The sequence below is a fragment of the Pinus tabuliformis genome, chromosome 2_2 (assembly GCF_031772625.1).
Source record: "Pinus tabuliformis cultivar Carrire ecotype Pingquan chromosome 2_2, CPIR1, whole genome shotgun sequence".
Lineage (NCBI taxonomy): Eukaryota > Viridiplantae > Streptophyta > Pinopsida > Pinales > Pinaceae > Pinus > Pinus tabuliformis.
In genome coordinates, this window is record NC_142300.1 from 1,256,514,228 (window position 1) to 1,256,523,995 (window position 9,768).

Below are 9,768 nucleotides of genomic sequence, written 5' to 3' on the forward strand. Positions count from 1 at the left end.
AACAGGAGAGTACATTTATTATTAACAAATGATATGCATTTATAGTACAAGGTGTGACCCTTGGATTCATATTCCAAGTGGTCTCTTGGAGTCCTTTTGGCTGTTCAGCTTCCACACCAACCCTTAGAGGATTAGGTGTCCAACATTCCCCCCCTTAATCCGAAGGGTTATGTATGAGTCCAAGAAGAGAGGTGTAATACAAAACATGCAAAAATGCATGGCAACACTAGTCTGAATGTGCTCTTTGAAATGTTGGTATAAAGGGTCGTGGTTTAAGGATGACCACCAACACTGGAACACTTAGTGAAGTTCCCAGAACTCTTCCAAGTCTGGCACGAAGCTCAAGCCTTCTGCTAGAGGAAGTGCTTCTGATGTTTTGAAGAGGGAAACCTTCAACCATGAAAGGGAGGTCTCACCCCGCATAAAAGGGAGAACCTCAACCTAAAAAGGGAGGTCTCAACCTGTGATGGTTTAAGGATGACCAACAACTCTGGAATGCTTAATGCAATTCCTGGAACTCTTCCAAAACTGGCAAGAAGCTAAAGTCTTTTGCTAGAGGAAGTGTCCCCAATTCTTTGAAGAGGTGTCACAAACTAAAGGCATGCTCAGGGGCATCTTTGTCTCTGGCTACAACTCTGAATCTAGTATGGCAGGTTGTGGCTCAGGCTCACTTGATGTGGCTTTGAAGCTTGTAGATGACCATCATTTCCCCCCTTGTCAGATACAAGGTGAGATGATGGAGAAAACTCAACTGCAAGACTGTTCAATACTCTAGAACAAGTTCTGACATATGACTGGAATATCTTCTTGGCTGTTGATGCCCATTGCCAAGAAGTGATCCATCCAAGATGAATCTTTGTTCTTGCAGGAGGTTTGTTTCTGAAGCATCTGTTTGAAGAATGACTGGTTTTATGATAGTGCTTACATGGATGAAGATCAAAACAATGATCTTTTAGATGGCCAACTCGGTCACAGTGTTGGCATTTCACAATCTGTTGCTGTGGAAGAGGGGCAGAATCTAGAACAACTGAAGGTGAACTGTCATGAAGGAATCCAACACTCTGAAACTGAATGGGCTTTGAGTAATCTAGAATATGAAAGGACAAGTCCTTCTCATATCCAAGACCAGTTTTGTGCTTGTTATGGACAAGCTCTTCCCAAGGTCTGATGATTGGCATGGGAAATGCAGACTGAATTTCTGCTTCTGCATGTAACCTTGCTACTTTATTGGTCACTGGATCTGAATCAACTTACTACTTATGGGAGTCTGTTTTAATGTTCTGAATAGAAACAGGTTCAGAATGATGACTCCTCTGTTTTAATTCTTCTTGCTCTAGCTGAGATTCAAGCTCCAAAAATTCTATCTTTTCTTGTGTATACTGCAGATAGGTTTTAATATCACAGAGGGTGTTCTCGCTGATTTTCACTGTATCATGATCAGTAGAATGCATCAAAGTTTTTAGGAATTCTAATACTTCAGTAATTTGAGCCATATTCTCCATTGTCAAAATTACACCTTTTAAAAACTGATCACGACTATGACCCAATGTATAAAAGTAACACCCACTCACAATACAAAGACACAACAATATCCTCTATAAATGTGCACCAATTGACCAATGTGCAACCAGCAAGCACCAATTACTGTATTACATAAGAATAAGAGTTCACTCATGACCAACATATAGAATGCAATATGTTCTGATAATACAAACAACTAAAATTTCCTCCACAAAAGACTACTTTTAATTGCCAAAACAATCATTGCCTCTCTCACCCCACCAAACTCTTATGCAGCAGTTGAAGTAACAAGGAATCCATTCGACCTATAAATCTACATGTTGCTTGTATTTCACATAACACACAAGCGCCACAAAATTATGTTAATTGAAAAATACCGCAAGTATTATTGAGCATTCATTGTTGCAATCAGTTAGGGAAGAAGTGAGTTCAATTGAAAAACATTTTGAGTCATTGAGTTCTTTTGGACAAGAATGCGTAGCAGAAGAAGTTAGGAACACTTATCTCCCCTCCAACAAGTCCCAAACTTGTTGTTTCTGCTGCCATGAAAAACGCTTCATAAAGTCAACATAATTATGATCAATCATCGTGTAAGTGTGATCCATATTTCTCCTCATAGTCTCCGCCGCCATTTGCTGCAGTGTGAAGAAAACTTCTGAGAACTATGAACAACCCAAATCTTGTGAATTCAATTCCGTTTTCACAAATAATGACCATGAAGAAAATATTCCTGGAAAATCTGTGCAAATGCTTCGACAGGCATATTATAGAAACTCAAGGCATATACTGCCAATGAATGCATCATCCAGACTCGTCATTGCCTTCCTTAAAAGGGCTTCTTCCATGCGTCCATCATCCCTTTTGGTAGAATTGTAATCTAGATACAGAGATTGAATGACTTTCACTGGGCTCAATTGATTTGAAAACAAGATATTTGTACCTAAATTCTATTTATGCAACACTACAATAGCTTCATCGATAATCGCACATATATCAGAAGATGAAGAGACTTGAATGCATATTCAAACCATCCACTCATTTAAAATCGAGCTTCAATAGAAATGGAAATGAATGACCAAGAGCCCAACATCAGAGATGATTATAACAGTGAGCAGGAGCCTAGAGATTTCAAAATAATATTCGACTAAGAAAAGGCCAACATCCCCATCATCAAGAATGCATAAAATCTCAGAAAATGTGTCCTATATGCCCCGAGATCTCCTGTACTCTCAAATGTTGCGCGTTAAACCAATAACGTTCTGCCACATATTGATGTTATTCCCCACAGGATAGTGCTAGATTTTGATATTGCTGCAAACCTTTTTTTTTGACCCTATTGTTGATGCCAAGTTCTGGTATATATAAACATATGAATGGAGTGTTGGGAAGGAGGTGATACAAAAGTGGTATTAGAGAACTCGGGAGTCACGTTATATGGCAGTTATATATTAAAACGGGAGGAATTGGGCCGACAGTGACATGTATCTAAGAGGAGGGAGGTACGAATGTAGCTTGGTATGGACAGGAAGCGTGGTATCAATGTAGCAGAAGGAGTGGCGGTAGTAGAGTATGGGAAACCATGTTGAATGATATGATAGCCTTTGCAACCAAACAGTGGAATGGAGTGGTATATGAACCAAGCACTGCCGCAATGATTGTTTGCAGATCTGCTTCACAAGTTAGCTTCACCACATGTTTACCCAAGCTCACAGGGGTTTTGACCACAACTAATTCATTCACCAAAACAAACGCATATATTCAACGCTCAAATCGACCACATCTGTTGCATTCTCACATTGGTATCAACGTTTTTATCAAATTTTCATTCCACAGACTTTAGGGTTCAATGCACTCACATCAATTTTGGACCTGCGCTCAATGAGGATGTTCAACGCTGCTCCAAGGCTCCAAATTCATGGTAGGACATTAATTGATAAGGATATAGAGCAAATAGATCCTTCAACCTCTGACAGAGCATTCACAGATCCAGAAATGTCAGCACATCATTCATGGAGGAGAACATTCCTGCCATCAAAAGATCATCAAGAGGAGGCGTACAACGTAACTGTTATGACAACAAATAGTGGACAACGTAACTGTTATGACAACATAACTGTGAGTATTATGGAAGGCGTTATTTTTTTTAGCAAATTACTACAGAGAAACGCTTGAGCAGATTCAAAATGGCAGGACAGAAATGGCAGAGAGCGATTTTGAATTGGCTTTCAAAACTGTATGCAACACAGACCAACACTGTTCAAGGGAATATGAATCGTCTCTTCAAATCCTTAGCGAGAAACAAAGATATTTTATGTCAGCGTTAGAGAATATTAATGGTTAGATGTAGTGTGGTAGAGTAACGCCTGGGCAAAAATATGATAGGTATAGTTATAAAATGTGTAGAGAGATAGACTTGATTTGCTCAGAAAAATTAAGAGAAACATGTCCAATGATTTGTGGGTAGAGATTGCAGCTAGAATTTAGCTGAGAAAACATTCATGAAATGCAGAACTGACCTACATAGAAAGGCCATAAAACAAGCGGCTCAAATATGAGCAGGGCAGGATATCGCCCGCTCTGATACCATGTTAAACACACACATGGAAACAACAGAATAGGAAAGATAAATAGGAGAGTACATTTATTATTAACAAATGATATACATTTATAGTACATGATGTGACCCTTGATTCATATTCCAAGTGGTCTCTTGGACTCCTTTTGGCTGTTCAGCTTCCACACCAACCCTTAGAGGATTAGGTGTCCAACAACAATCCTTATCCTACGTTACTAGGAATAGACTGGGCCACTGATATGAATGAAGTCATCAACTTGAAGAAGCGGAAGATGATATTCGAGAAAAAGTTCCTATGCGTAGTAGTCCCGCTAGAACTAGCTGAAGGAGCACACTACACTGAACCTGTGTGTGACGATGAGCTGGATTGTATTTACAAGATAACTCCGCGAGATCAGGATTGGGTGAATTCAACTGCAAATGGAAGGATCTCGTGGGAGTGCACAAGTTCCTGCACCTCGAATTCAGATGAAGAAGATGAGCGCTGGCACAATCGGTTGAATGAAGTGACAACACTGAATTGCAACATGATGATTAGATCACTGCATTGTGTAACAACACAGGCCCGAGATCTACCAACATATGATGGATTGACAATGGTGGATGAATTCTTGAGCAAGTTTGAAAGCGCAGTACCGGAACAACAGTGGTTCGATGCGTTGAAGTGGGCGCTGCACACAACACCTGCGCACTGGTGGGGAACACACCAAGGAAATTTTGAGAACTGGTGCGGATGTAGAAGGATGATGCACCTATGATTTGGGAAACTGCAACTATAGATAGAAGATAAATACGATGGACGAGATGACCCATGCACGCACCTCGCGAAATGGACCAAAGCCTATGGGGAAGAACCACAACCTGAATGGGTACACTTATTCTACCATACCCTGGATGTCATACCCATGAATTGGTATACTAAGACAGAACTCCGACATGGTATGGGTGAATGGGATGTCTTGTGCGAGATATTTTTATTAACATTCACATTTGAAGACTGATGGTTGGATACTGTTGATGATGCACTGCAAGCGGTAAAAGCCACCATCTTCAAAATACCACAGGAGCCACTGAAAGTAGTTCAACCAGCATGGGCAACCCAGTTAAGCAGTGCCCTAGAATGTTATAACATGCAAGTAGAGGAGGATGATGATGACCCTCGAAATATTAATATTACAGAAAATGAAGGCTGTCACGAGGTTTGAGGACCATCAATTGAGGATCCCGACATCACTGCACTGCTAAAAATAAAGCAGGTAAACATTGGCACAGACGCGGAGCCAAAGTACGTAATGCTTGGGGACTATTGGGATGATGCTATGGTAGATAAGGTCATCGAGTTACTCTGCGAATATCAAGATTTGTTCCCAACGCGAAGATGAAGATCACTCTGAAACCGGACGTGAAGCCAGTCAAGCAATGACCTTACCGTTTAAATCCAAAGTATAAAGAAAAGGTCTGCAACGAATTAGACAAAATGCTCGTAGCCATAATTATTGAACCAGTGGAAGAATCCGAATGGGTGAGTCCTATGGTAGTACAGGAGAAAAAACAGAAGGGAGAAATTAGAATATGTGTGGACCTCAGGAAGCTTAATGACGCTTGTGTTCACGATCCATTCCCGACACCATTCACAGATGAAGTATTGGAGAATGTTGGCGGTCAGGAAGCTTACTCATTCACGGATGGCTTCTCAGGGTACCATTAGATCAAGATCGCACCGGAAGATAGGAGCAAGACAACCTTCACAACCGAATGGGGCTGCTTTCAATACACCGTTATGCCCTTTGGACTAAAGAACGCACCAGCAATATTTTCACACGTAGTGGTGGTTGTGTTCAAGAAATACATCCACAAGTTCTTGGAGGTCTATCTGGATGATTAGATAGTATTTGGGTTAGTTAAACACCATATAGTGAGCTTACGTTTGATGCTGGATACTTGCCGACGACACCAGATTGTGCTGAATCTTAGAAGTGAACCTTCCTTGTCCCCTTTGGAAACCTTCTCGGCCATGTGGTCTGCAAACAAGGCCTGATGGTGGACCCTACGAAGATTGCTGTTATTCTCAATCTGGAAGTGCTGCGAAGTGTCAAACAACTATGCGCTACTTTGGGGCACACTGGTTACTATAGAAAGTTTATCAAGAGCTATGCACAAATAACAACACCAATGGAAAAACTATTGAAAAAGTATGCTACATATTTTTGGAATGATGATTATAGGAAAAGTTTGGATGTTCTCAAGGGGAAAATGGCATTCGCTCCCATCGTGGTCTTTCCAAAATGGGACGTAGAATTTCATGTACATGTTGATGTGTCATGTATTGCGCTAGGAGCCATACTTACACAGGAAGGTGCGGAAGGCGTGGATCACCTGATCGCGTTCGCAAGTCAGCGGCTATCCAAAGCCGAAAATAACTACTCTACTACTGAGCACGAAGGGTTGGCAATGGTGTACGTGCTCCAGAAATACTGACACTATTTACTTGGCGAGCACTTCAAGATGTATACCGATCATTCCGCGTTGAAATACCTAGTGAACAAGCCTGTGTTGGGGGGGCACATATGCAGATGGCTGTTACTGTTTCAAGAATACGAATTTGAGGTCATCGTAAAGCTGGGATGCTTAAATGTGGGACCAGATCACTTATCATGAGAGACAGGCAAGGAACCAACAAATTTGGAGGAGGAACTATCGGATGCACAACTCTTTGCAGTGCGCGTTGCGGACGACCACTTTGAAGATATAATTCATTTTTTAACCACAGGGACTGTGCCGAAGGAATATTTATTCCAACAAAAAAAGGAATTGGTGGTGCGCGTGGTGGACTTTTCTGTCATTGCGGGGCACCTATACAAAATGGGAAATGATGAGATATTGCGAAGACATGTACATGAATTTGAACGAGGACAGATCCTTGCGGAAGCACATGGGGGGGGGGGGGGGCTGCAGGAGGACACTATGAAGGACGCGCGACTGCACAAAATATTCTTCGTGTTGGGCTATGGTGGCCAACCTTGCATCAAGATTCGAAAGCACACTGTCGGGCCTGCGACATATGTCAAAGGACTGGGAAACCATCACGAAGGGATGAGATGCCACTCAATCCACAGATGACGCTATAGCCATTCGAAAAATGGGCAATTGACTTTGTGGGACTAATCAAACCTCAAGGAATGACGAGTGCACGCTACATCATCACCGTGACAGAGAACTTGACTCGATGGGCGGAAGCACAGTCGGATAAAGATTGCACGACCGCTACAACTGTGAAATTTTTGTTCGAAAACATGTTGACATAGTTTGGGTGCTTGAAAATTTTAATGAGTGACTGCAGAACACACTTCCTTAATGAAACCATCAGTGCACTCACCGAGGAATTCCAGGTGTATCATCAGCAAAGTACACCGTACCATCCACAAGCTAATGGGATAGTAGAAGCATTTAACAAAATTTTGGAGACTGCGCTGACCAAAGTATGTAACGTGCAGCAAAATGACTGGGACCTGCACATACCTACCATATTATGGGCATACAAAACCACGTGCAAAAAATTGACGGGTCAGACACCTTTCAGGTTAGTCTATGGCACGGAAGCAGTCATGCCAATGGAATACATCGTACCCAGTTTGTGGATAGCAGCACTTACAGGCATGTCGGACCGCGAAGCCTTGGAAGAGAGGCTCGCGCAATTGGAAGAACTTGAGGAAGAACAATTTTTGGCGGGATTCCATCAGCAGGTACAGAAACAGTACGAGAAAGCCTGGCACGATCGCCATATCAAGTTGTGCACATTCAAGGTAAATGATTTAGTGTTGTTGTATGACAACAAGTTCGAAAAATTTCCTGGAAAATTCATAATGCATTGGTTGGGACCATATGTGGTAAAAGAGGTCACAGACGGAGGCGTGGTCCAGCTAGTCAAACTTAATGGAGAACCCTTCCTATGAAGAGTAAATGGTAGTCACCTGAAGCCCTACACGGGTGGGATGGCTATTTGACTAGCTGACCAAAGCACAGTCTTCGCGACCCGAAAATTTGGACAAAGGTGTGGGACTATAAACACAGGTACTAGAAGCCGACATCAAAGTAGAGAATCAAGTCAGACGCAGATGATTCAGAAGCAGAAATGGAGCAGATCCAGTCGACGACAGAATGGTACACTGTGGACCTCACGCCGCATAGGCACAGTTGGATGGATTTCATGCAAAGATCACTGCACCAGCAGAGTGACTCAGGACGTGTCACGATGATTGTGTTGGGGGCCTGTTGGACAACGGATCCCCCCATAGCATGTTTTTGGGGCTTGAAGCCCGAGTTTTGGTCAATTGTAATGTAAAGACCCCGCGAAATGCGGGCGTGGAGCGCAAGAGTCTAGGGTTGTCCACCCTAAAATAATGTAATTTAATGTATAGTATGTCGGCCTCCCTATGGTCCTTCGACCATGGGATTGTATAAATAGAGCGAGGCTCTAAGTGTAAGGAAATCTTAGTTTTGACAAATAAGAGATAGATGCGAAGGCATGGTTAGAAGATAAAAGTGGATCTGAAGTATATTGGGTCGTAGTGGTAGGTAGAGGCTCTGCAGCTGAGTGCGCAGAGGCCTAGTAGAGTCCGCAGTTGAGTGCGTGGACCCCTGCAACTGAGTGTGCAGGGCAGAGTTGGATCTGTAACCGAACTTGAGTATTAATAAAGATAAGATTGATTCAGAATATTGTGCATCTATTTGCAGATATGTATTTCTATGTTTTGGTTATCTTTATGCATTTATACTGTTTTCGAGTATGCGCGCTAATATGAAAGTTGAATAAGTAATAAGAATATTGGGCTCATACAAACTAATTTAAGCACTAATATAATAGCATAGTAAGGATAAGATTGGAATAATACTGTATTCACAAAGGTGCGCACGGGTTGCAAACAATAGAAAGATGCGCGGAATAATGCACTGCGGAGATTAGGATCACGAACCTTCAGAACCCTCATCAAGACATCCTAGGGTGCGGAAACCTAGTTCCAACACCCTCCCATACTACTTTGGGTGAGACCTCAGTCCGCGCTTCATGGACTATTGCCGAAAGGGCCAGTAGTACCGGGATTTGCTTGGCTAAACTCACTGCTGAACTTGGGTCAAGCCCCATGTAGCCAACACAAACAAAAGGAAAAATCCCAATCCAGCCTCTGAGCAAGAATTCACCGACGACTCAGCTGAGGTCACCAACACAAAGGTTGAAAGAAGCGGGCCCACCACTTCATTTGGTAGTGTGCAGGAGCCTTCCACATCACAGACTCAGATTTTGATGAGGCAACAAAGTGTTGAGGTATCTTCCTTCAGAATGCCTGTAGATAAGGACCAAGATATTAAGGAAAGATACAAAGAGATCAAAGCTACAAATGAGAAGCTTAAGGCCCAAACATATGCCCAATATCTGAAGTACTGGCAAGGGATATTCATCCCATTGACCAGATTGAACTGCACAAGCAAATAGGGGATATTATTTACTCCACATTAACAGGGAAGGCCATTGCTACCCACCAATTACATAACTCCCTAAACAATATATCAGCACAATTTTAGTTGGAGAAGGCCTCCTCGCAGGCCAAGGATACTAGAATCAAGTCCTTAGAGGACTTAGTGATTGAATTGGGACAATATCCCAAAGATGTAAA